Source organism: Grammomys surdaster, unplaced genomic scaffold (assembly GCF_004785775.1).
Source record: "Grammomys surdaster isolate TR1022 unplaced genomic scaffold, NIH_TR_1.0 126176, whole genome shotgun sequence".
NCBI lineage: Eukaryota > Metazoa > Chordata > Mammalia > Rodentia > Muridae > Grammomys > Grammomys surdaster.
Genome location: NW_021620983.1, coordinates 2688975 through 2716671, shown reverse-complemented (window position 1 = coordinate 2716671; position 27697 = coordinate 2688975). Strand labels below are relative to the sequence as shown.

Sequence of the window (27697 nt, the reverse complement as noted above, 5' to 3'; positions counted from 1 at the left end):
GGTGGATCCATCAGAGCCTATGAGTTCTTTTCTGAGCTGTACTGTTAGCATTGGAGACTTTGACTGGTTTTGATGGGGCCTTGTTTTTGCGTGTGATAGGAGCAGCAGCTCGGGAACCCACTTCACTAAGCAGGTCCACACCGTCTGCCCTCTGGACCTAACAAGAAGACTATGCGACCCAGCCCTTGAAATCCAGTGGCTCACGCCAAGGCCCCGCGTTTTCCCCCCTGTTGCTTTACCGTAGGCAGAGTGTAGCTGAGGAATCCTCCTCGCAACCAGTGGGCTGGAGCCAGTCTGTGTGTTCTGGAAGTATCTCTGTCGGATGAAGGGAGATCGGGAGCTCCAAGCAGTCTGGATTACATATGTGCCTGTTTCAGGAGTCCCTAGGGCGGTTGTTGACAGAAAAGGGCCGAGCCCAAGGACGAGTCTTTCTTGCACCATGCAAGGGTCCCTCTGTCCTCCACCTCTTGCAAGCTTTTTCAGCTCCAACGAGGGCGTGCCTGTTGGCTTAGGGCGGATCTCAGTCTGGCTCCACCAGCCTCTGCGCACGGTGCTTGGCTGAGGCCCCGCCCGTGCGGGCGCCTAGTCCCGCCTGGTGCTGGCTAAGGGTCTCCGGCTGCTGTGGCCAAGCCGGTGCCCCCGGTCCGCATGCAGGTAGCCACGGGGCTACGCGACGCGCTATGACTGCAGCCGGGGCTGCGGCGCCAGGTGAGTGGCTTGCCGAGACCCCGACACTGTGTCGGGGGATCCCGACGGCGAGCCAGGACCCCCATCTCATGCTGGGGGGAGGGGTCCCCGCATGTCTACACCAGGGTCTCATCTGATGGCTGAGGGTCAAGGCGGTGGGTCCTCGCGGCACCAGCACAAGTGGATCCTCCGGGAAACAGTCCTGGGTGCGGGGTTGAGTCCCAGCCTTGTCCTGCGGTGGGCGAGCTGCGGGCACAGTCCGGAGTCTGCGTGCTCTGCAGCCAGCAGCCGGCAGCTCGAGTTTGCTTCTCTTTGAAAGAAGCACCGGGTTCCAGGGTGCTGCGGGAGGCCTGGCTGCGCTGCGTCCTATTGGCCAATTCCTGGCCTGGGGAGTGCCGAGGAGCGCAAACACCCTCTTATCACAGCCTCTGTAAAGCGCAGTGGAGTAGGAGTGGGGAAAACAAACCTGTTATCTTCTGGGCTGGAGATTGAACCCAGGACTCCAGGCTAGCGCTCCCCAATCTCAGCACCTTTGATTTTGTGAGTCTTTGATGTTGGGAGTTTTGCCTCACCTGTCCTCTGTTGCTCTCAGTGGTAAAACTTGGAGGCGTCTCCTCCGGAGAATGGTGACCATTATTTCAAGGAGGATAACCATAAAAAGCTGTTTTTTATGGCAGGCTGGAGTCAGGAGGGGAAAAGAAAACAATAAATAAAAACAGGTTCGGAAGTCAAGGTCGCAGTTATTTTGATTGACAGGCTTGCTGGCTAACTGAGATTGATTGATTGATGATTTATTTCTTGCTGTGTAGCCCTTGGCTATCCTGGAACTTGCTGTCCTACCAACTTAACCTGGACTTGCATCCCAAGAGCTGACTACAGGCTTATCTCAACTTTCTGGTATAACTTTAATAAATGGTGGGAGATTTCTGCCTGTAACCTTTCAAAGGTTCCTGTGGTCTCCCTGCATGGTGCTCAAAGCCATTTTGTTAAAAAAGAAGGTCTCTTCTTGCTCTGAGCCCTGCTTCATGCTCCTCTGGGTGCCTCAGTTTCCTCTCTGTAAAATGGAAGCAATGACAATGGTGGCCCCTACATTCTGCAACTGTAAGACTAATAAGCAAAACAAAACAGATTAAAAATCAAAAACCTTACAACTTCAGGGCTGTTTGGAAGGTAGCCACAAAAAAATTAGGTGGAGCCAAACAGAACTGCCTGATCACTTAACATTTTATGAGAGCAGCTTACGGGTTAGACACTGATACTGAGCCTGCTGCCCTGGGGCTGAGCATTCTCTTGGAAGAAGGTTCCAGGACCCTTGGAGCTAGAGAGAGGGCCCTACCAGAAAGCTATGTGCTGGCCAGAACTGCCTGCTGGGGCAGCCTCTGAAACAGCTTCTCACCGCTCTCCCCTTCTCAGCTACTCATCTCCTCTGTGATGTTACCAGACCAAGCTCTTTTGAGTTGTTATTTTGTAACAGTAGTGGCTTAAATTCACGCTCCTGACTCAGAAGGTATCCCATTCTGCTTTGCATAAACTGTTGTTCCTGGCCGTGTTCTAGGCAGTTCCTTCTAGGAGTGCATCACACAAGCATCACACAGGGCGGCTTGGGGCCTGACTTGCTCTGGTGCATGGGATCTAGTTCAGCCTAGAACCCTCTTGGAATTATCAGGGACTCAGTGTTAGCCTGCAAGGCCCAAAGGAAGCTGAGCCATCTGCCTGCTCTGTGGGTTTGCTTCCATGCCCTGGTGTTTTCCAGTCTGTCCCCTGTTCCTCCTAGCGTTCAGTATCTAGCTTCTCTGTAAAATGGGGACAATGGGGGTTTCTGCTTTATGGGATACTTAGGATCAGGTGAGACTGAGGTGCATATTTAGGGGCTGGAGACAGATGGCTCAGTGGTTAAGAGCACTGCCTGCTCTGGCAAAGAGCTTGGGTTTGGTTCTCAGCAACCACATGGTGGCTCATAACTGTCTCTAACTCCAGATCCTGGCAGTTTGATGCCTTCTTCTGGCCTCTGTGGGCTCAGAGAGCACACATGTGGTACATATACATACATACAGGCAAGACATTCTGTTGGGTAATTTTTTCAGGGTGTGTATATGTGTGTGTGTGTGTGTATGTGTGTGTGTGTGTGTGTGTGTGTGTGTTTGGTGGCGCAGGAGATCAAGCCCAGGCAGGACCTCGTGCATGCCAAGCTCATTCCTACCACAGGACTCCACCCCAAGGCCTGTGGAATCTTAGCAGACTCCAGTTTCAGGCCACCACCTCTTTTCTTTCCTATTTGTTCATGGTGGAGATCTGTTTAAGGAAACCATTGTTTACTAGCTGTGAGATTTTGGCCAAATTATTTGGTTTCTCTGAGTTCCATTTTCCTTCTTTATAAGATTGTACTAAAACTCTCAGACACTTCAGGTGACAGGGCAGTTAAACAGGCAATGATTACAAACTGTGCGGGGCACTCCAGCTTTCCTCCTGACCTTTTCCGAGGACATCATCTTTACTACAGAAACCCTTCCTAATTCCTATTTTCATATTGCAACGCTTTTGTCTTGGGAGCACTTCTGTCTGTCTGTCACAAGTTGTTTGTATGTGTTGGCTTTGTGGCTCCACCTTCGGCATGCTGGTCCTAGGAGGGCAGAGTTGGTTCTTGTCCACCCCTTCCATCTCTGATTCCTTCTCCTAGTGGGTGCCCAGTAGAAACTGTGGCTCTTAAATGAATGAGGTTTTACTTAAGGTGTGCACAGGGCTGATTCATTCATGAAGCACCCATCAGGTTCACACTGCTGACTCCACAGAAAGACAGAGTTCTGGTCAGAGACTTCAGTAGCAGCATTAGTCTGGGTGAGAGGTGACTTTTATTACTCTGATCCTTACTCTAACTGAATATGTCATAGAAGTGACTCAGAAACAGGTCTATTCTGGCTCACAGTTCAAGGGGGAGACAGCCCACCATGGTGGAGAAGGCACGGCAACAGAAGCGTGAGGCCAGTGGTCACCTGTGTCCACAGGACACAGAGAACAGACAGGAAGCGAGGCTTGGCTTTAAAACCTCAAGACGCAGCCCCAGTGATCCAACGCTCCAGTGAGGCTCCACCTCTGAAGGTTCCACAAGTTTCCAGAACGGCATTACAACCTGGAGACTAAATGCCCAATAATATGAGCCTGTGGGAGACAGTTCACATTCAAACTGCAACAGAAATGGGCTTCAACGTTAAATTGTGTTAACAAAATGAAACAAAAAACAACAGGCCAAACACGGAGCATGAGCCCCTCCCTCCTCTAAACCAGGGAGACATCGACTAGTTTATGAAGGGGGAGCGTCTCAGCATCTGTGGGTGGGTATCTCTCAGAGAAACAACTGCACATCTTTCATGGTACAGAATAGGAACAAAGATGGAAAATGGCGGGTAACTAGAGTGGTTTTTTTACATTGTTGCTTCATTGTATTGTTTGCATTCACTGATTTGAGTAGAATCTGGGAACGGAAGTCCAGCTTTCCTGAAGTTGCCTTGCTGTGTGGTGTTGGACTTCCACTGCACGGTCTGGGGGTAAGGGTGGTGGTAGCGTATGAACACTTAACCTAGAAAGTGCATTTGAAGGGCACAGATGTTTCCAAAATGAAAGAGATGTGGGTCTTTTATTTTTTGGTTCCTGTTGGTAACAGTGTTTTCTTCACTGCGGGAGAGAGTAAGTTGTACCTGTCTACTGAGGGAGAGGGCTGGGAAGCAGAGGAATGCCTCTCATCACAGGCCGGCAGGGTGGCCCTGCCTCCCTTCACACCCACCTTTCCTTCATCCTCTCGTTTTCTGGAAAAGCAGCTGTTTATATCTTCCAAGCTACTTCACATCCGTCTTTCAAAAAGCATTCTTAGAACTATTTAGTTTGTCCCCATTGACAGCGTTTTGGGAAGCAGGTCTGCCTCTCTCTGTCTGTCCACATCACAGGCCATATTAGCTCACAGTTGCCATTGCTTCTGCCTCCAGGTGTGGTTCTGTGGTCTGTGCATTAGCCAGGAAAAAAACAACGAGCAAAAAAATGCATGGAGTTCCAAGAGCCTTCCCGTGGAGCTCTGTAGGGCAGAGCCGAGACCCTCAGCCTTGACTTCTAATGCACCAATAGAGTGAATACTTACCCAGGAGAGGCCCCAGGCAATCAGTATGTGGGACAGAAACACTTGGAAACCCTCGTCTGCAATATCAGATGTTCCCGAATCAACTCAGTTGTGGGCCAGAGGCTCTGTGGCTTACGGGTTACTTCAGAGTGGTGGGTACAGTGAAATAATGGCATCTGTGATTCTTAGCCTTCACAAGGCAGGGGGTGAAGACCTCCGAAGAGGGGAGACCCTCACTCAAGTCTCAGAAAGTCGCGACCACGACACGGTGTACCGGAGCAATAGCGAGGTTTATTAGGGCATGTGACAGCTAGCTGCCGGTCAATTCGTATGCCCACGCAGGAGCTGAATTGACCCCGACAGCCAGTTTGAGAGGGGTTTTTAAGGGGAAAAACCACAAACCAAGGAATGGGGAGGGGGATGAGGGGTTGTTAAGGTGGCATAACATAAAAATAGCAGAACATTCCAAAGGAACCCAACCTACGTGAGACAGGGTCATGTGAAAACTTTCTGTACGCTTATCTTTCTCAAGAATGTGGTCCTGCCCTGTTACTTCGTCCTTACCCTGTCACTGCGGTTCTCAGCTTGGTTCTCAGCTTGGTTCTCAGCTTGGTTTCACCTGGCTAACTTACATTCTAGCCAGTTCCCGTAACTAGCCTGTCCACATTCTTAACTTGCTTCATGGCTCTGTTTCTCAGAAAATTTTCCATGTCCTTATAAAGAAAGCCTAAAGAATATTTTATATGTCTAAAAAGGATTCTATATACCCAGTATCTATAATTTTTCACTCTACAGGGGATTACTACAAATCTGAGTCTAAACTAGGTTACATGGTGGTTTCAGAGGTGACTCTGGGCTACCAGGGAGATCCTTTCTCTAACAGGAAACAAACCAAAAAGCTCCAAATGGGTGTGTGTGTGGTACTAAGGAACGGAGTCTTCATCTAGTTGTTTTAGTTGGAGGCTATAAGGGGCCCTGTACCGCTGCACTCAGAAATGTCCAAGTTCTGGTGTCTTTCTTTCTTTCTTTTTTTTGGTTTTTCGAGACAGGGTTTCTCTGTATAGCCCTGACTGTCCTGGAACTCATTCTGTAGACCAGGCTGGCCTCGAACTCAGAAATCCGCCTGCCTCTGCCTCCCAAGTGCTGGGATTAAAGGCGTGCGCCACCACCGCCCGGCCTCTGGTGTCTTTCTTAAGAGACACCGATCTGGAGAGAGGCTGAGGAGAGACTCAGCCAATAAACTGTTTGACAGCATGAGAACCTGACTTTGATCCCTAGAACTCATGGAGGGGAAAGCCAGGCCTGATGAAAGATTCTGAGGAGGCAGAAACAGGAGAATTCCAGGACCTCAGCCAACCAGCCTATCGGACTTGGTGAGTTCCAGGCCAGAGATGCTGTCTCAAGAGGAGATGATCTCACCTGAGGCCCCAACACACTGTTGCACCTGAACACACATATACAAAATAGACACAGCCCCACCCACCCAACCAGCCACCTTTTCTTCTTATTCAAAAGATTCTCACTACATTTCTTAAGCTGTCCTGGAACTTGTAACATAGCCTAGCTTACTTCTGAACTTCAGAATCTCCTGACCCAGCCTCCTGAACACTGTTTACAGGCGTTCGCCACCACATCAGATGGTACAGGTGTTTAAAGCTAGCATGCAGTAAATGCAGCTGACATTGACTGAATACTCTGCAGATCAATGTCTAACGGGACGGAAGACTGTCAGACCCAGGGGATGCTCTGATGAAATATTTAGGTTGTGAGCCCCCAGGTCAGTTTTCACTCTCTGAATGTATACCATCTCCCTGATTGGAGAATTAAACTTCTTGCCTGAGTTTATGTAGCAGCCAGGGGTCAGCAGCCCTTCCTTGCATTACCATGGAGACACACAGGACCGTGCTCTAACCAGCTACCACTGCTTTAATGGGTCTCCTAGGCAACGGCACTGACTTACTAAAGAGAGACAAGACCCAGCTCACCTGGTGTCATGGCACTTCCAGTTTCCTTAAATGTTAGCATTTCTGGCTTATCATTTCTTTAAAGATTTTTTTAATTAATTAATTTATTTGTGCATGCATGTGTGCACGTGCGTGAGTGTGTATGCGTGAGTGTGCATGCTGAGGCACACTTGTGGAGGTCAGAGGATAACTTTTGAAAGTCAATTCTCTCCCTCCACAGGGTTGGAACTCGAATCTCAGGGTGATGCAGCAGTTGCTTTTATGCCCTGGGTCATCTGTCTGGCCCTTATTGCTTCTGTTACACAGTCACCACAGTTACCTCTGGGACATGTGACAGGAAGCAAAATGGCTGATGGAGGGTATGTGTGTGTCAAATCTACATCTCAGAATTTAAAATACCATGAGGGCAAGCTATTCAGAGAAAGAGAAGTGACTTGTTTTTTATTTCTCTAGGGGCTGACAGCAATTTTAGATTCTGGGCATCGTTGTTACTATGGTAACAGTGGTATTAAGGGTATAAATGATAGGGTTATTTTATTGCTTTAAAATATTTATTGTGCTGAGTTTGGTCACATAAGCCTGCAAGCACACACCTGCAGTCGCAGGACTCAGGAAGCCGAGGCAGTTGGGTTTCAAGCTCACGGCCAAGGTCAAGTTTCAATAAACACAAGTTCTTGTCTCATAACAAACAAAACAAAAACAATCCCCCCAAAATAAAACACAGCATATGCGTGCGTGTGCGCACACACACACACACTTCATACTGTCTTAGTAGGTGGTTTCCCTTTTTCCTTTTTAGATTCCTTTATATGGCTACAATAATTGACATTTTTTGAAAAGACATGCATATAATTTCTTGAGCATGGACGAGTCTCTCTTCTGTCTCTGAAGTTGTTTAACTGGCATGGCAGAGCGATCTTCCTTGGGTGGTCCCTGGGCTTACTCATTAACATTGATCATTATCCCAATGGCCCTCATATTGTCTTCTGTTTACTCAGAACCTGAGGGAACTGTATTGATGGGTCTGGGTTTTTCCTGAGAGTGAAGGAGGGGCTCTCTTTTAACGCTGAAAGCTGCCTTCGGCCTTTCGGAAAACCCTGTCACAGCCTCTGAGGAGCCCAGCAGGTCTGGAACCGGTTGGAGGAGGCTCTGAAGTTCTGAGGAACTCCTTTGTCTTGCTCTTGTCTGTCCTGGGATTAAGGGGAACGCATTTTCTGAAAGTCATCATCAGAGAGACACTCTCTGGGCTGTGTCACTCTGACTATATTCTGTATCATGACTGAGTGGTTTCTTGTGACTCAGTTCCTTACAGTCAGTCACCAGGGGTGCTTAGCCTTGTATCAACCCTTCAGATCATTCAGTGTATGGACCTCAGCAGCGGTTCTCATGGGACGCTGACAGCTCACCCTTTACCTTTTTCTGTGTGAGTTCTGATCACCTTCTGTGCTGTAACTCACAGGCTCCGCAGCAGGTGAGTAAGAACGGAGCTGCTCTATTCTGTGTTCCAGACACGTAGACAAGGAGCTGGGAACTTAGTTGCATAAGCCTTCCAACACTGCCATCTCTGGGACCAGCTGGAGGGAGAGCGGGGTGTTGGCCTTCAGGCTTTGAGGGATTCTGAATTCTTTCACCAAACAACTGAATGATGTTGGCAGGTGCAAGTGTCAGCCAGAGGAGCAGAGTGTGGGAAGCATTTACTGCAAGATGATCACCAGAGAGAGAGCTGGAATACAAAGTAGTGGGCTAGCTAGGCCAGTCTGGGACTTCAGGGTGGGCTATCAACAGGCAGGCTGAAGGTCTCTCCTACAGCTGTCCACCTAGGCCAGTCTGGGACCTCAGGGTGGGCTGTCATCAGGCAGGCCAAAGGTCTCTGCCACAGTTGTTCATCAGCAGTGTTTTCTCTAGGGAAGACGCCTCATGTATGTCTTAGCTACGTCTTTTGATGGATTAAATCAGGCCCTTCCAGTCTGCCTGGGAGTATTTCCTTGCCCACGGTATACCTACAGTGGGGACTAGTCACCTCTCAGCTGATTCTCCTGTCTCAGAGGCAGTGAGCACCTGTGGGTTGATTTAGGAGAGACTGAGGCTGATCAAGTGATCTACACAGGGTGTGCTAAGCCTGCTTAGGAAGGACCAAGTTATGCAAAGCTTGGGGCCGCAGAGTGTACTAAGCAGGCTTGTTGGGAACTGCAGGAAGGAAAATGTTGCACCTCTAATGTAACTGAAGGTGCTGAGGAAGGTTTCCATGAAGATTTGCCAGGAAGCCACCAGTTAGGCCCATCTCCTAACACAATAATCAAGCATTGCTGCAGGCCACAGGGCTGGATGGCAGGTTTGATCTCTGTTTTGGGAGATATTTAAAATGGCAGCACCCGATCTGTCTTGTGGTACGGGCCGCCATATTCCTGACTAGGCTAGACCTGAGGTCACAAGCAGCAGCATGTTCTCACCGCTGCTGTGGCTCAGGCCGCCAGCTCAGATGGCCAGAGACACTGGCCCTGCCACCCACGAGACACCAGCATGGGAGATGGCTCTGCCAATCTTTCACACTGTCTCCACAGGGCTGAGCTGAGCCCAGACCATCCCGTCATCCACAAGGACCCTGTAAAAATGAGATCTAATGCTTAGATTATCAAAAGGCTTTATATATTTGGCTCAGTAACAAGATGCCCACACAATTAGAGGTGTAACCCAATACCCAACCTAGATATACCAACTACCTTTGACTGCTAGAGACACATGAATGTCTGCTGCCATGTTCCCCTCTCTCTCGTCCTCTCTCTTCCTCTTCCTCTCCTTACTACTCCTCTTTCTCTCCTTACTCCTCCCAACTCTCAGGAAAATATGCCGCTACAGATCTCCTTGGAAGCGCTGACCAAATCCAGTGTACATGAAGCACCCTGGCATGTTTCTGACCTCACGGGCCTGTGAGAGAGGCTTGCACACTGCACTGGTGCTGTGGTGAAACAAGAGGTAGAGAAGGCCGAAACCATTGAGATTTGAGATTAGTGACAGAGATTCCGCTGCCCAGTCCCAGCCGTGTCCTCTGTGACAGTCCATACCTAAGCCACTGCCCAAGTGAGGGTCTGCCCTCTATGCCTCCTGACCTGGTCTTGCCTCCAGGATGTGACAGCTGAACCTTGACAGACACGGTGCCTGATTCTGACTTTTCCTTTGGTCCTCTGGTTTATCTGAGGATGCTAGAGGATTTGATCTCATAGCTGATTGACAAGTGGGATCTCCTGTAGCCCAGGCTAGCCTCAAAACTGCCTTCTCCATGCCTCTGCCTCCTGAATGCTGGGGCTGGAAGCTTGCATGTCACACCCTGTTGTTGTGGATGAATTTGTTAGAGGAAAGTCTTTACTGTATCTCTGGTATTCCAGGGTCAGTCATACATGCTGACTCAGGTACAGCCTGTGCCATGGTCCTCGATGCCATGTCTAAGATTGCTTTCCAAAAATGTACAATTTTCATGCCTATCAAAGTCATGGGAAATGATGTGGCTGGCCCCTGTCCTTCCTAAGGCGCCTTGGTCTGTATTTTTTAGCATAAACTGATTGGTGGGTATTACCACGATATAGAACCTATTTCTGTTTTCCTTGTGGGTTTTTGGAGTGCCGACAGTGGAATCCATGGCCTGTGTGTACTAAGTAACTGCTCTACACTGAGCTACAGACCTGGTGTTATGTCTTGTTCTTGAATACAGCAATTCTCTCTCGTAATAGACAGCCCTTAGGCGACCACAGGTTTGGCAGGAAAGCCGATCAGAGCCAGGAAGTGAAGGTGCCATTTATCTGACCTTGTTGCTGTTTCCCACTGTCACCTAACTATCTTCAATCCAGCTGCCCGTGTGCCACACGCCCTCCGTACACCTGTCTGACTGTCTTTTACAGTCAGGGTGAGGGGGAGAAACATTCAAAGATGGATGGACACATATCTCAAACTGACATTTAAATTCTCTAGATAATCTCTCATCCTGTCATGGTTTCCCTTGGCTGAGTTTTCAGATATCGAGTCAGAACTGCTGCTTAACTCGTGGAACATGATAATACGTATGATGATGTCAGTGTCTAAAGCATGTTTTCCTGTGCTTTCTCACTTACAGGTAACAGTGTCTAAACATGTCTTCCTCACTTACAGGTAAAGGGCCGCTAGAGAGAGCCTTGCTCTTATGTGTGTCTAGTCACACGAGCCCAGGGACAAAACTCACAGCTTCTGGACCTGTCAACTCTCTTGACATAGAGTTTCCAAGGAAACGCAAAGGAAGTGACTCAGAGCTGCCCCAGTAAGTGCATGCTGTTCTAACTCCAGGAAATTTTTCAATCAGAAAAAGGGAGCTAGTCTGTGCCGCATGGCACCTGGCCACTGCCTACCGCTGACCTTTCCTTCTAGTGCTGGTGACGATGGACACCTGGGAGGGTCAGCTAGAATCTGAAGGAGATGTTTCTGCGTAATCAATACACAGTGCTCATGATAACAGCTAATTCCCCTCCTTCCTCATCAGAATACTTCACCAGGAGCAAAATATCCATGCATGTTTGGCTTAAAAAAAATAATTCTCCCCTCACTGGCCACCCAGCTTATCAGTGTCAGGCTAACTGGGCCTTGGTGATCTGTGATCAGTTTAATCCTATAAAACTCTTGTTTCTATGTCTACTAAGCCAGGTCAATGATAAAGAGAATGGCCAGTCTGTGGTTCCTTGTTGTTTGTGTTGCTGGAAATAAACCCAGGATCTCAAGTGTGCTAGGCAAGATTTGTGTTTCTGAGCCACAACCCAGCTCCTCACTGGAGGATTCTAGGTAGGTGCTCCACCGCCAGCCTGCCCTGACACTCACACCGTCTTTATATTTTGATAAGCCTTAAGCAGTGCGACAGCTGGGCCACTTCCTAACCTCCACGTGGTTAATCCACCTCCTGCCAATAATCCTGTTATTACTAAACTCTATATTCTACTTTGGTTGCCCTGAGGGCTGCCCAACTGGGCCACACTCTCCTGGCTCCTTCACATGCCGGCTATGTCTCCCGGTTCTCCATTCTTCTCGGGCATGGCGGCTCTCCTCTCCTTCTCCTGGCATGGTGGATCTCCTTCTCCCCTTCTCTTTGTCCCAAGCCTGGGAATCCTAAAAGTTCCGCCTCTGTCTTTCCTACCCAGCCATTAGCTGCTGGCATCTTTATTTACCAATCAGAATCAACTGAGGGCAGGGTCCTGTTGGCTCCTTGCCACAGGTCCAGGTGAGAGGAGAGAGGTCCTGGTCCCACTGGGCCTCTTCTCCAGGGCTGAGTGGGATGGCGAGTGCCTATGGCCCAAAAGAAACACATCAGGCCGAGAGTCTTGTCGAAACAGGAACTCAACTTTATTGCAATAGCCTCTCGCTTATATAAACTCGGAGCATAGAGAGGGGGACTTTTGGTGGGTGAGGTGACGTAGGGTGTGGGGAAGGGTGACAGAGGGTATGAGGCGACTGACAGGGCCAATGGCAAAGCTCTACATCAGCAATGGTGAGGCAGAGGCATGGCCAAACAGGTGTTGCTGAGTCACTCCATACGGAAGTGATTGAGACAGGTCTCAAAACTCAAGCCAGGCTTAGGCTCTCCCACAAGGATGCAGAAACTGGCTTGGGTTTGTCCTCAAGGCTCAAACCAGGGCCAAAATGGGCCCAACGGGGTCCCTAGTGTCTTACATGCAGACACTCATGTAAGCAGTTTTGGGGACCAAAATTAGCATTATAATACAAGCAGCATTAGGCCAAACTCACTACAGCCCCCACTCTCTCTGTCTCTCTCTGTCTCTCTCTTTTACTCTCTCTCTTTCTTCTTTCTTCCTGTCTCATCCCCTCTTTCCCTTCTCTCTTATGCAGCTTGTAGCCTGAGATAGTCTTTAATAACTCTCCCAAATCTAGGATTATATAGTAAAAGCAATAGGGACAAATCTTAGGCTGGCACTGTATGTGAGTGAGAAAGCCATGGAGTTTCCCACCTTACCCAAAAGGCGAAGTTCTGAGTTGTGAGGGAGAACACAGACGGACATCCTAGATCTTTATAACTCAGATCTCACCGGTATCCTTCATCTCTTAGCTCTGATCCCAGGACAACGGTGCTGGTGTGATTCCACCACCAGCCCCACAGTACTTCCCAGGCCGATTGCGCAAGACTGGGAGGTTTCTTCCTCTTACTGCCTGTATTCTCCACCTTTCTCATGTTAGCAGCATGTACAGGTGGACGGCCACGGGCCTACGAACACGTCCCTTCATCCTGAGTTATCAATTGATAACAAATGATAGCTCGCTCCTACTAGGATTTGGGGGTTTTGTTTTTCGTATTTTTTAGAGTTTTGGGTTTTGTCATTTTTTTTGAGACATAACTTCAGTATGTAAGCATACCTGCACTGGAACTCACCTCATAGCACTATGTAGCTCAGGCTGGCCTAGAACTTCATACAGTCAGGGTGGGTCTTCCTTTCTAGGTTAAGCCTCTCTAGGGATACCTTCTTAGAAATGCTCAGTGGTACTAGTTAAGAGCACTGACTGCTCTTTCAAAGGTCCTGAGTTGAATTCCCAGGAACCACATGGTGGTTCACAACCATGTGTAATGGGATCTGATGCCCTCTTATGGTATGTCTGAAGACAGCTACAGTGTACTCACATAAATAAAATAAATAAATAAAATCTTGAGAAAGAGAGAGAGAGAGAGAGAGAGAGAGAGAGAGAGAGAGAAAGATAGATTACCCAGAGGTGTGTCTCCTAAATGATTAAAAATCTCATCAAGGTCAAGATGGAGATTCACCATCCCAGGGGCCACACAAAACCTCTTTCTTTCCAGGTCAGAATTCATGACAGACACAACGGCAGAAAGCCTTCCCCAGAATCTTTTTACCTCTTTTCTTTCAACAAGAACAGGAGAAGCAGCTCCCAACGGCATCAGGTAAGTTGGATATAGCCTGTGACTAAGTGCTCTGTGCTCTTCAGGAGTGTGGTGTGTGACAAAGCGCTCTGTACTCCTCAGGGCTTCACCCTGGCCCAGTCCTCCTCTGCTCCCACCATTTCCCGTGATTTTTCAAAACATAGTTTTTGCCACATGCTGGATGTCTGTGGTATCTCACTCAGGCTGAGAAAGGCAGTCCTTGGACATATGAGCATTTTTGTGCCTGTAGCCCCCGATCCTCTGAAACTGGCCACTTTCTTGTGGTTCTATTGTCTTTGGGTAGATAGCTGATTCTCTCAAAGAGATGGTGACCAGATTCTATGGTATACAGTCATCCGACGTTTATCAAGAATCTACTACGTAGGGCTAAAGAGTTGTCTCAGCAGTTAAGAGCACTTGCTCTTACAGAGGGCCCGAGTCTGGATCCCAGCACCACGGACTACAACTGCCTGCAATTTCAGCTCCAAGGAATCTGATACCATCTTCTGGCCTCCATGGGCATCCCCTCAAACACACACTTGCACAGGCACAAGCACACGCATATACACACACATTCAAGCACACACACAGAGAAATAACAAAATCAATCTTTAAAAAAAAAAGATTTATGTATCTGAGTGTTGGCCCGCATGTCAGTGCACCACATGTGTGTGCAGTGCCCACAGATCCCAGAAGAGGGCGTTGGACCCCTAGAACTGGAGTTATGGGCAGTTGTGAGTCACCTGTGGGTGTAGAAACAGAACCCAGGTCTTCTTCAAGGACAGCAATGCTCTTATGCAGTGAGCCATTTCTTCAGCCCTCAATTAAAGAAAAATAAAAATAAGACAGCCTACTGTGTGACACCTGGTAGAGTAAGACACACTGTGTTTCAAATGGAGAGCAGTATCCTTTGGGTGTGGATTGTTGAGAGGTAATTTTGGAAGTGTGGGTAGCACAGAGCAGGAGAAGGAAGCTCAATTTAAAAGCCTCGGGAGCCATGCACGGCCCCAGAGTGAGGCTGATGGTGACTAAAGACGGGGAGATATAATTGTGGGATATGGTAAAAAGCAGACTCTACTGAGCTTCGTGACAGTTAGACCCTTTGAGGAAAAGAAAAGGGACACCAACCAAAGAAAACGACAACCAACAAATTGGGAAAAGATCTTCACCAATCCTACATCTGATAGAGGGCTAATATCCAATATATACAAAGAACTCAAGAAATTAGACTCCAGACAACCAAATAACCCTATTAAAAAATGGGGTATAGAGCTTAACAAAGAATTTTCAACAGAAGAAACTCGAATAGCCGAGAAGCACCTAAAGAAATGTTCAGCATCCTTAGTCGTCAGGGAAATGCAAATCAAAACAACCCTGAGATTCCATCTCACACCAGTCAGAATGGATAAGATTAAAAACTCAGGTGATAGTAGATGCTGGCGAGGGTGTGGAGAAAGAGGAACACTCCTCCATTGTTGGTGGGACTGCAAGATGGTGCAACCACTTTGGAAATCAGTCTGGCAGTTCCTCAGAAAATTGGACATAGCATTACCCGAGGATCCAGCTATACCACTCCTAGGCATATACCCAGAAGATGCTCGAACATATAACAAGGACATATGCTCAACTATGTTCATAGCAGCCTTATTTATAATAGCCAGGAGCTGGAAAGAACCCAGATGTCCTTCAACTGAGGAATGGATTCAAAAAATGTGGTATATTTACACAATGGAGTATTACACAGCTATTAAAAACAATGAATTCGAGAGTTTCCTAGGTAAATGGATGGAACTAGAAATTATCATCCTGAGTGAAGTAAGCCAATCACAAAAGAACACACATGGTATTCACTCACTGATTATCGGATATTAGCCCAGAACCTTGAAATGCCCAAGATGCAACTCACAGGCCACATGAAGCTCATAAAAAAGGAAGACCAAGCGGGGGTGATTCAGTTCTTCTTAGAAGGAGCAACAAAATACTCAAGGGAGCAAATATGGAGACAAAGTGAGGGACAGAAACTGAAGGAGGGGCCATTTGAAGACCTTTCCACCTGAGTATCCATCCCATGTGCAGTCACCAAAGGTAGATGCTGATGTGGAAGTCAGGAAGTGCATGCTGATAAGAGCCTGATATAGATGTCTCCTCAGAGGCCTTCAAGAGTCTGACATATTCAGAGGCAGATGCTCACAACTAGCCATTGAACTGATCATGAGGTTCTCAATAGAGGAGTTAGAGTGAAGACTGAAGGAGCTGAAAGGGTTTGCGGCACCATGAGGAGAGCAACAATACCAACCAACCACAGCTCCCAGTGTCCTAACCACCAGCCTGGGAGCACTTAGGGAGGGATCCAGGGCTTCAGCTGAATATGTAAGAGTGGAGGGCCCTGCTGGGCACAGGTGGAAGAAGAGAACCTTGACCTCATGAAGCCTGGACGCCCCAGGGGGTGGGAATTTTGAGGGTGGGGAAGTGGGAGTGGGGGGGGGTAGGTGGGGGTTACATCCACGGAGAAGAAGGAGGAGGGGTAAGGGGATGGGAGGTTCCCGGGTGGGTGGGGGATGGGGTAAGGGGACAACATATGAAATGTAAATAAAATATCCAATAAAAAAAAAAAAAAGAAAAGGGAGGGTTGGGAATGAATATCTGTGTCCGGAATCCACGATCCACCACACAGAGGGAGGGGCACGTGGGAGGGGCACGTGGGAGGGGCACGTGGGGGGGCGGAAGGAGATCCAAAGGGGGAGGGGAGATGCAGGGTATGCATTTAGTTTGGATTTTTTTTTTTTTAGTTGCAGATTTCTTGGGAGGCATTTGGGGGCAGGACTGCTTCCAAAGGCTGAAGGAGGAATTATGACAGACTTTTTTATAGTACATAGCCAGGGAGCCGTGGGGAGCCGTGGGGAGCCGTGGGGAGCCGTGGGGAGCCATGGGGAGCCATAGGCAAGAGTGCATTCTCCTTGGTGCTCTGCAGAGTGGAGAGATAGGCATCAAGCAGCCGGTCATGGTGGCACTAATATTTAAGGCTGAGTAAATTGTCTAAGGTGCTGAGCCTAGCAAAGAGAACCACAGAGGCTGAGGAGGGGGAGGAGTCACGGAAGCCAAGGGCCCAGAAAGCAAAGGTCCTGTCAGTTTGATAATCAAGCCTTAGAACTCATGAAAAGTGCAAAGAGGCCCAACTCCTCAGAGCTGTTGCCCGAACTCCATCTGCCTGCTGTGGTGTGCACCCCCAATGATGATGGTGATGATGATGACAAGGTGGAGGAACAGGAGAAGGAGGAGGAGGGGGAGGGGAGGAGGATGAGAGGAAGGAGGAGGAGGGAGAGGAGGAGGAGGGGGAGGAGGAGGGGGAGGAGGAGGAGGGGAGGAGGAAGAGGGGAGGAGGAAGAGGGGGAAGAGGAGGGGGAGGAGGAGGGGGAGGAGGAGGAGGAGGAGGATGGTGGTGATGGTGATGATAGTGGTGATGGTGATATTGATGGTCAATAGTGGCAGTAGTAAATGAAATACAAATTGTAAAATGCTTTCTAGGATGGTAGGCAGGGTGTGGACTCATCATTGGTCTGCTGCTTTTGAGACAGGGTGTAGTTGCATAGACCAGGCTGGCCTTGAACTTGCAGTGTTTTTTCTGCATCGGTCTCCAAGTGCCGGGCCTGCAGGCTTGAGCCGCCATGATCTTAAACATGGAGAAGGGCCTGGGAGTGGTGGCTCCAGTTGGAGACTGTGTGCTTTCCCGGAGCTAGCTGGAAACCAAAGGCTTGAGGTCAAAGGTCACAGCAACAATAATGCTGGAGTTAGTGCAGGTGTTGTTCAGAGTGGAGGCTCAAGCGATTTCTAGACATAATCAGGTGGTGGACAAGAACGGAGCGTGTGCGGGTGACAGCTGTGCACATATCAAGTCAGCTTCAACTAGCAGAGACCGCCTGCTCTTCCACAGGAGGGAGGAAGGAAGCCAGGGCCTCAGAACACAGGTGTCTCAGCTTAGTAAGTTCATGGTCAAAGGCGTGGGATGTGGTGGAGGTGTGATGGTTTTACAAGCGCTTTTCCCAGAAGCTCTGGCTTCTCACATAAATGCGTCTGGGAGGAAGAAGATCCTGAGTGTGGTGGGCTGGATCCATACCCCCAGTGCCTCTGGATGATGGGGTTTACATTAGCCAAGGAGGTCTGCCTGTCCTTCCTTCAGTCAATCAATCCTTCCTCCCTCCCTCCCTTCCTTCCTTCCTTCCTTCCTTCCTTCCTTCCTTCCTTCCTTCCTTCCTTCCTGGGAAGCTCACAGCCAGACAGAAAAGCATCGGAGAGACAAGATAAACCATCTGATTCAGAAACTGTCATCTATGATCCCCCCACACATCCCCAAGGCCCACAAACTGGACAAACTCACCGTCTTGAGGGGGGCAGTGCAGTACTTGAGGTCTCTGAGAGGTAAGCCAGAACGAGGGCTGCCCCTGCCAGGCATTCACTCTGCACCAGAATGCTGTTCCTCCGGTTAGTCCTAGCTGTGAAGATTTGGTAAAAAAATGTCTGCCCACCTTACCCACACACACGCTGATCGGTGACCCTGTCTTCATCTGAGAAGGTAGGGTGTCAGACACCAGAAATCCCAGCACCAGAAGGTGGAGGCAGGCAGATTAGGAGCTCAGGGTCAGCCTGGGCTACATGAGACATTGTTTCAAAGCAAACAAACAAAAGTATAAGAACGGTGTGCACACTGGCTGCCTTGTGTCCTATTTAGAGATCTCTGTCTGCGAAGCCAAACACACAGCAAGGATTTCAGAGATGAGGTTGTTCTGTGGACATCTGCAGCAACCTGACTGGGCTGTGGCTGCTGCAGAGCAGAGCTGTCTGGACATCTTTTCAGAGTGCTTGGAGATCTGGTTTTCATGAGCCTACCAGTCTCTATCCACTCCTGAGGGTTGGGCAAGTCACTTATGTTTCCCTTGAGTCCTTAGCAAACTCCCAGCATCGAGGTCATTTGATACTATCCCAGAGATTACCCAAGTACCTTCACGCTAGCCTTGTCCCAGGGGGAGGAGAAGCGATGCCACGAGCCAGTGGGCTGATTCAACCTTCGTGAGTCTAACACCGGCTGCAAACCTGAAGAGAGACAGGGGGATGAGCAAAGTCTCTGTTGTGTTGACGAGGGGGCCAAACCCACAGTGAGGTCACTGTCACCCAGTGCAGGGCTGGTAAGATAGCTCAGCAGGTAAAGGAGCTTGTCAACAAGGCAGACCACATGAATTTGACCCTCGTAGTAGAAGAAGGGAACTGACCACCTCCTACACACACACACACACACACACACACACACACACACACACACGGGTGGGGGAGCTGTGTCACAGCAGAGGTGCAGGGAGGGACTCATCAGGGAGACACTCTAAACCCATAGTGGTTCCCTGGAGCAGATGCTGTAGTCCCTCTCAGCTAACACGTGGTCAGCTGCTGGTCCACACAGCCTGAGCAAGCCTGAGTCAGCACAACACTCATTAGTGAGATTGGTTCAGACATACTATTTGGCTTTGCAATACAAGGTTTCCTCTGTGTAGCCCTGGTTGTTGTGGACTCTCTCTGTAGACCAGGCTGGCCTCAGTCTACCCTGTTGTCCACCTCAGAGATCCGCTTGTCTCTGCCTCCCACACACCTGCCTTAGAGTATATGTGTGTGTATGTTGTGTGTGTGTGTGTTGTGTGTATATGTGTTGTATGTGTTGTGTGTGTGTGGTGTGTGTGTATGTGTGGCATGTGTGGTGTGTGTGATGTGTGTGTGTGGTATGTGTGTCTCTGTGTGTATATATGCATACAAGTACTCAAGTGTTAGCAAAGACCAGAAGGAATGGTTGGATCCCTTGGAGCTAGAGCTACAGGCAGCTCTGAGCCACCTAATGTAGTTGCTGGGGACCTAACTTGGGTCCTTTGCAAGAGTAGCTCATACTCTTAGCCATCTCTCCAGCCTCTAATAGCTTATTCTTAAGTTCCCAGTATGCATGTTTTTGGCCAGACTCCCCATAGCCTCAGGCCTAGCTACACAGCCCTAGTTCTAGGATGCCCTCCCTCACCTCCGTCATTTTCCTGGGTGCGGCTTCCATGTTTGGTTTCCCTAACTCACTTCTGCAGTGTGTTCTGCTAATATGTTTCACTGCCCAGCCCTAGCCTGACCCTGGGATTACATGCTTACCCCTCCCCAGATCCTCAGTGTCAGCCCCAGGGCTGCTGTGTGGCAATAACCAGGGAAAACATAAAATTCAGGGCACAGGCAGATTGCTATGAGTTTGTCTTCTTATGCCAGGGTTTTCTGGTGCTGCTGCTCCAAGGAAACTCTGCCAAAGTATAGGAGGCTTTCTTGTTTCTGGAGTGGGCTTCCGGGTCATCATGGAGCTGGCTTCCGGGTCATTATGAAGCTGGCTTCCAGGTCATCAGTTCAACACTTCGGTCGTAACTAAATGTGACCTGCAAACCTAACCAAGGGCAACTTGTGATTCAAGTGGCTCTGGACGTAGCCCCTCCTATCATCGCCAGCAGGAAGGACTGGATCTGGGGCTGGGGCTGGGGATGGGGATGGGGATGGGGATGGGGATGGGGTGACTTGGTTTATCAAGGACTGCTGGTTCCTAGTCTTCAGAATGACCTGTGTTCTGCGGTGTCTTGACTTTGTGGTGTGACCTCTGTGTCCCCTTGTAGCTACCACAGCCGCCACACGTTGGCGTTGGATGTTTTGAGAACGTGGTTCCGTCCTTTTCTTGTCACAAGCCAAGCATGGCCCAAGCTTTGCCTTGCTGAACTCCTTACCTTTTTCCCGACTGTCTAGTTGTTTAGAGACTTCCATTTTAATATAATAAGCCCTGAAATAAGTTCTCGAATGATTATGTCAGGTACATTTATCTTACTGTCTGACATTATCAGACGTCTCTATATGACCTTTAAAGGGGTTTTTCTTTTTTCTTTTCTTTTTTTTTTTTTTAAAGTCTGTGAATCTATAATGTTTGTTAAATGTTCCAGAATACTGATAGTCTGAAGCAGGAGGATTGTCATGAGCTCAAGTCCAGCCTGGACTGTAGAGAGAGATTCTGTCTCATGTAGCTCAGTCAGGAGAGTTCTTGCTTAGCACGCATGAAGCCCAGGGTTGCTTCCTTAGCACTACGTAAACTGGATGTGGTGGCACCCACTTATAATCCCAGCACTTGGGAAGTAGATATCATGGGCTATATAGTGAGTTCAAGGCCAGCCCAGGACACAGAAGGCCCTATTTCACAAAAAGAAGCAGAGGAAGAAAGAAAGGAGGAGAGGGGGAGTGAATAGCCACAAAAGTCCCAAGACATTGTGAATGTTACCTCAAGTCATTGTATCAACAGTGGCCAGGCATGGCCAGCATTCCCTGAGCAATTGCTAAATTACTTTCTCTGTATTTTCAGTAACTCTGCCCTGTTTGTTTCTAGGCATGACAGAGCTTTACTTAGGAGAAAACTCTAAGCCTCCAATTATTCAGGACAAGGAACTCAGGCACTTAATCCTCCAGGTAAGTGGTTATAGCTAGGTTTGGATGGGGGCAGGTTTTCTTGAGTCTACCCTGTTGTAGACACCAGAGAGCCTGTGTCTCACATCTCTTAAATTAGACATGAAGACAAGGAGCTAATGCCTTATTAGTTGGGGAGAACACACACTTCCTATATGGAAGAGCAGTGGACTTGTCCACAACAGACACCTTATACCTGGAAACACTCCCCTCAAACCAAGGACCAGCCATGCCTGCCATCTCCTCAGAGGTGTCCAGTTCCTGGGGCTCTGTCATCTGAAGATTAGGAATGAGTCATAAGGAGATCTGCTGTCTCAGCCTAGTCCCTCTCGGGTAGGGTTTTACAGACTCCACGGCGGAGAATTTGATTGACGGTCTTGCCAGGTGCTATGACATCTTACTAACTAGAATGTGCATGCATACTTTTGTCCATTTTTTCTTTAACTTTTAAAGAAACTTTTATTCTAACTTAGTCTTTAAGATTTATTTTATTCAGGCATCCATTTGTGTCTCTCTGTGTATATATGGGGGTGGGGTGCCCTCAAAGGACAGAGGTTCTCTTGGAGCAGGGTTACAGGCAGTTAGAATCACCTGATGTGGATACTGGAAACCAAACTCTGGTCCTCTGGCAGAACAGCAAGTGCTCCTAGCTGAACTGTATCTCCCAGTTCCTGGACAGTTCATTTAAAACATTTTATTATATTGGTTTGTCAGGGGAGGGGAATGCATGTCGCAGCGTGTGTGTGTGTGTGTGTGTGTGTGTGTGTAGATCAGAGAACAACCTGTGGGAGTGGGTTCTCTCTTCCCATCATATAGCTCCAAGGATTCAAATTCTTGTCAGCAAGTACCTTTACCCACTGAGCCATCTTGCTGGCCCAGACAGTGAAATCTGTGGCTACAAAGCAATCTTTAGGTTGGATAATCATACAAAGTGCTTTGGAAGCCCAGCTGCTGTCATGAAGGCCTTTTCCACTCGCCACTCCTGCTACCTAGCTCTCCCACAGCTCGTGTCTGCCTAAGTCTTCTCCTGGTTGCTGCATGCAAGCATGAGTCAGAGCACTAGGCATGTAACTCAGTTGGCAAGTTCCTGCCTACCACGCACACAGCCCTGGGTTTGAGCCCCAGCTTTCCATGCACCAAGTGTGGCGAACGCCCGGAGCCCTTGCACTTAGGTGGTGCAGACAGGGATCAGGGGTTCAAAGTGGTCCTCGACTACATAGCAATTTTGAGTCCAGCCTGAACCACATGTGACTATTTCAAAAGAGAGAACACTGTCCTATGGAATACTATACCTGGGTCCCTGTCCAGCTGTACCCTTTTCTGTGCAGGTGGCTTATGCAGGGTGATTAGCTAGCTGAGCGATACAGAAATAGAAAATATATCAGAATATTTAAAATGTATTATTAATATGTGACATCATCATTCAAAAAGCATAGAAAGGGTTCCTATCAAGAATGTCCAGTCTGGAGACATGGCCTACAGGTTAAGATCACTGGCTTTCCTACCAGAGGATCTAGGTTCGATTCCCAGTACCCACATGTGGCTTACAACTATCTTTAATTCCAGTTCCATGGGATCTGATGCCCTCTTCTGCTTCCTTGGCCACCAAATATGTATGTGGTGCACAGATGTACATGCACACACACACACATGCATCTGCACACATGCACACATATACACACACACATACTCACACAATGTTCAGCCCTTCCTTTCCTGCTTTGTTCAGCATGCCCGTAACAGCGGCCGTAAGTGATGTGTTTGGAGAACTTTACAGGGTTTCTCTGTGTAGCAAAGTGGGATTTGGCAAGGGTGGTTTTACTTTAAGATGTTATCAGACAGAGTAATGGAGTTTACTGTAACATGGTCACATACATTTGTTTATACTTTGTCCATCTAACCTTTCCTGATATTTCTTTTCCTTTTTAAGGTGTGTCTATTTTATTTATATGAGTACACTGTAGCTATCTTCAGACACACCACAAGAGGGCATCAGATCCCATTACAGATGGTTGTGAGTCACTATGTGGTTGCTGGGAATTGAACTCAGGACCTCTAGAAGAACAGTCAGTGCTCTTAACCACTGAGCCACCTCTCCATCCCCCATCTAACCTTTCCTACCCTCTCCTGTTCTCTCTTGCTGGCCCCTTTCTCACCCTGAATGGTGATTTCGTGTCACAATGTCCAGCTCTGTCTCTTTTTCCTCCCTTCATCCTCCCATCCTGTCTCTTCTCCCGTCCTGGTGTCTGTCTACTTCCATGGCCCCTACACACATGGTAAAGTAGTTCGATAATAAGAGATAGCTCAACTAAATAATCTATAACTAAAAATTTCATGCCAAAACCTTTAGACTAGAATCAATTTGGCGTTCTTTCTACATCATATGAAAACTTTAGACTGAAATCTGCTGACTCTCTAATGGCTCCGTGAGTTTTAGTGCCGCAGTAATTTTCTTGAAAGCTGAGTGAGTACGAGGGAAGTTACTCAGTCTTGGCTTTGCTTTAACCCTAGACAGCAGAAGGCTTCCTATTCGTGGTTGGATGTGAAAGAGGGAGAATTCTTTTTGTTTCTAAGTCTGTCTCCAAAATGCTGCGTTATGATCGGGTATCAAATTGTCGTGTTTTTCATGTGGTACTGGTTTCTTTTTTAACAAATTCTCTGTTGAAGCTGAGTCTGATCCCTCCTTCCCTCTGGCACTATGTTAGAGCTTGGAGAGAGATGGGTGATGGTGGGGAGGGTGGATTCTTACGACTATCACTGGCGTCTCCATCAGGCACTGAGAGGCGATGTCATGTGACCATCACTGGTGTCTCCATCAGACACCGAGAGGCAAAGTCATGTGACCATCCATTGAGAGGCAATGTCATGTGACCATCACTGGTGTCTCCATCAGACACCGAGAGGCAAAGTCATGTGACCATCCATTGAGAGGCAATGTCATGTGACCATCACTGGTGTCTCCATCAGACATTGAGAGGTGATGTCATTTTCTGGATCCTAGCTTTGTCCAGTGTCACGAGTGGTGTCTCGGGTCAGGATGTAATGATTAAATAAAATGTCATACTTGAGTCTCTGAAAAGTGTGGGCCATCCTTCTTGGTCCCTTTCAGCAGCCCCATTACTGCTCATTACTGAGTTATATGCGTCCAGTAATAGCTTTGATCCAACTGCCGGCCACACACATTTGCCCCACAATTGGCTACTTTATATTAGGTTCTTATATCTACCACCCTTCTTCACCCCAACTCCTTCCAACGCCCAATGCTAGGTAGTGAGAAAGAAGGTTAGAGGGGAAAGAGGGCACAGACGTCTTTAGTCTACTTCCTGCTGATTAGAAGCATCTAGTTCTTTGGGGCAAATCCAGTCTTCGTCATCATGATAACCAGCAACCAGCAAATAGCAAAACCAGCAGCATTCTCGGGGCTCTGGCCTTTCTAAACCCCTCTCAAGAGTCCCCAGAATTCCAAATGTAAACTGTCTTCCTCTGGCAGGATCTCACTCCTGCCAGAGCATGAGACACATCAGAGTCACCTGCTGTGGGCAATCTGTAGCAGCCCCATATCACACGTCTTGAGATTAAAGCAAAAACATATACACACAGGATAACTGGGGTTTTTAAGAAATGAAAAATTCTCACTTTATACATGGGTTGAGTTTAGAGAGAAGGGCAACAGATCTTATGTGAGACGTGCCCAGTGTTGGGAATTGTGGAATAGGAAGGATCCTAGTGTTGGGTTTGCGTTCCCTTCACATGTTGAGCCGTGACATGGCAGATGCTCTGGGCTTCATTTTCTACTGTGATGTAACGCTTTCCATTAAAGGTGATAGATCTTATGGGCCTCGAGATGCTCAGTCAACACAGTGCTCGCAGTGTTAGCATGAGGACCTGAGTTTGAATCTCAACCACCCACATCGTTGGGTATGGCCCAGCACTGAACAGGCAGAGACAAGATGACCCCTGAGGCTCCCGGGATGGTCATTCTAGCCTTATCAGTGAACTCCAGGTTCAGTGCGAGTGAGCACATGCACACACACACACACACACAGTCACACACACACACAGTCACACACACACACACACACGGGGTGAGGCAAAGGGAGAAAGACAGAGGGAAGGATGAACACACATGGCTGGACACACATAGATATGCCTGTACACATGCATATGCAGAGGATTGTTTAAATCCTAATGCCTTAGAAACGATCCTAAGCTGAGAGCTATCAAGTGAGCTCACACAGTAACAGGATTTAAAAGAAAATCAGGAATTTCTGTTTGTATGCAGCTTATATGTAACTCTCTCTCTCTCTCTCTTTTTTTTTCTGAGACAGGGTTTCTCTGTGTAGTTCTGGCTGTCCTGGAACTCACTCTGTAGACCAGGCTGGCCTCGAACTCTCGAACTCAGAAATCCGCCTGCCTCTGCCTCCCAAGTGCTGGGCTTAAAGGCGTGCGCCACCACTGCCCGGCTTATATATGTAACTCTCTAGATTTGGTTTCAAACGAATTTTTTTTTCTTTTACATTTCATGTTATGCATATGAGTGTTTGGTCTGGTTGCATGTCTGTGTACCTCAGAAGCCAGAGGAGTGTACGAGATTTTCTGGGACTAGAGTCCTGAGTCCTCTGAAAGAACAGCAAGCGCTTCCCAACCACGGAGCTACTGCTCCAGCCCCTCATGAACAGAACCCGGAGTTAATGTCACGTGATGCAATGTATGCATATTTGAGCTTTAAAAAAATCCACCTTTTGGGGCTGGGGATGTAGCTCAGTGGCAGAGAACTTGCCTGGCAGGCACAGGGCCCTGGGTTTGATCCTCAGCACTGGTGGGGGGTGTGGGGAGAATCAATCTTTAACAAAGAAAGGGTATTTATCTTATGTGTGCGTAAAGGAATACCCCAAAGTGATGTAACCGATACTGACTGTGTGTCTACCATCTCAACAGAGTAGCTTGATAGGACAGAACTTGTTTGACTTCTTACACCCAAAAGATGTCGCCAAAGTAAAGCAACAGCTGTCTTGTGATGCTTCACCAAAAGAGAAACACTTAGACACCAAAAGTGAGTTCTTCCTTCAGAGTCTCTGTCCTGGCTTCTTTTCTGTTGTTATGATAAACTACCATGGTAAAAGCAACCTACTGAACAAAGGGCTGTTTTTATAGCTTACTGTTCCAGAGAGATAGAAACTATCACTGTGGGGAAGAAACTTCATGGAAGCAGGGAGATTCATGGAAGCTGGCTGATTAGAAGTTTATCCACATATAGAAAGTAGAGGGTGGGAGGGAGGGATGGAGGGAAGAAAGGAGGGAAAGAGAGAGGGAAGGAAGAGAGGAGAGAAGGAAGAAGGAGAATTCTTTTACTCTACAGATATATACACTAAATGTATTCATATGAAGATAATCTTGTGGGAATATATGATTGTTTATAGTTTCAATCCAAATAAGACTTTTATAAGACAATATTATTTGAGGTTAAAAAGTTGCTGGGCTTTTATTCTCTTTTGCAGATGGCCCTGATTTTCCTGGTATGAAAGGTCTTGTATAATTGGGCTTAGGAAGTATACGTATTCATTATTCAAAGACACTTGACTTATGAAAATGTTTAGTGCCAAATGAGTACCTATGACATAGAGACGGCAATAAGAGATGACTCTATTTAATAGAAGTTGCAGTTTTTGCAGATGATCCAGATTTTGTACCCAGCACACACCGGGACTCAGTCTTGCCTGGAACTGCAGCTCCCGAGGGTCTGACGCCCTCTGGTGGCCTCCATGGGCACACACAGGCATGCACTTGGTGCACAGATATTCACTTAGCTAAGTACAACATGCATAAAACAAAAAGGGGTTTTTAAAAATTAAAGGAAGAATTATCTGGCCAGTTTTAAATTTTTGTTTGAGACAGGTTTTACTGTGTAGCCTTTGTTGATCTGCAGCTCCCTGTGTAGACCAGGCTGGCCTTTAACTCACAGAGATCTGCCGGCCTCTATCTCATAGGTACTGGAATTAAAGGCATAGTTTTTGGTACATCCTACAATCCCAGCGTTCAGGGAGGCTGGAGCAGGGGAATAATGAATTCAAGGCCATCCTGGGCTAAAAGTAAGAACGTTTCTCAATAACAAAACACAAAACAAACAGGAGCAGTGGGCTAAGCTAGACATAATTGTCGTACTTGAGTTTCTTTTCATTTTAAAATTTTCATTCCATTTCAACTGTATTGTCCACTCACCGAATTGCAAGTGTTTTAAATTGTTGAGTGTGGTGATGCATGCCTGTGACTCCAACAGTCTAAAGTAGGGGTCCGTTGGGGAATACTGACGTTTGAGGCCAGCGGACCTACACTCTTACCTCGAAAACAAAATGTTGCCAAGCAAACACAACCCAAATATATCTGACTATAGTAAAGCACTAGAAAGGACCGGAGAGCTAACAATGCTCGCTGCTCTTCCAGAAGACCCCAGTTGGTTCCCAGTCAGGCCAGTCATAACCACCGCGACACTCGAGCATGCGCACGAGCATGCGCACGAGCATGCGCACGAGCATGCGC

At 47.9% G+C, this 27697-nt stretch overlaps 1 protein-coding gene across 1 annotated transcript in view; it reads left to right on the top strand.

Moving 5' to 3' along the window:
• Nucleotides 1-628: 628 nt before the first annotated feature.
• Arntl2 (aryl hydrocarbon receptor nuclear translocator like 2) overlaps nt 629-27697 on the top strand; it is a 44796-nt gene continuing 17727 nt past the window's right edge. Inside the window, 3 exon segments of the mRNA XM_028757605.1 lie at nt 629-708; nt 13577-13678; nt 21084-21163. The gene's annotated coding sequence lies outside the window, so the exon portion shown is untranslated.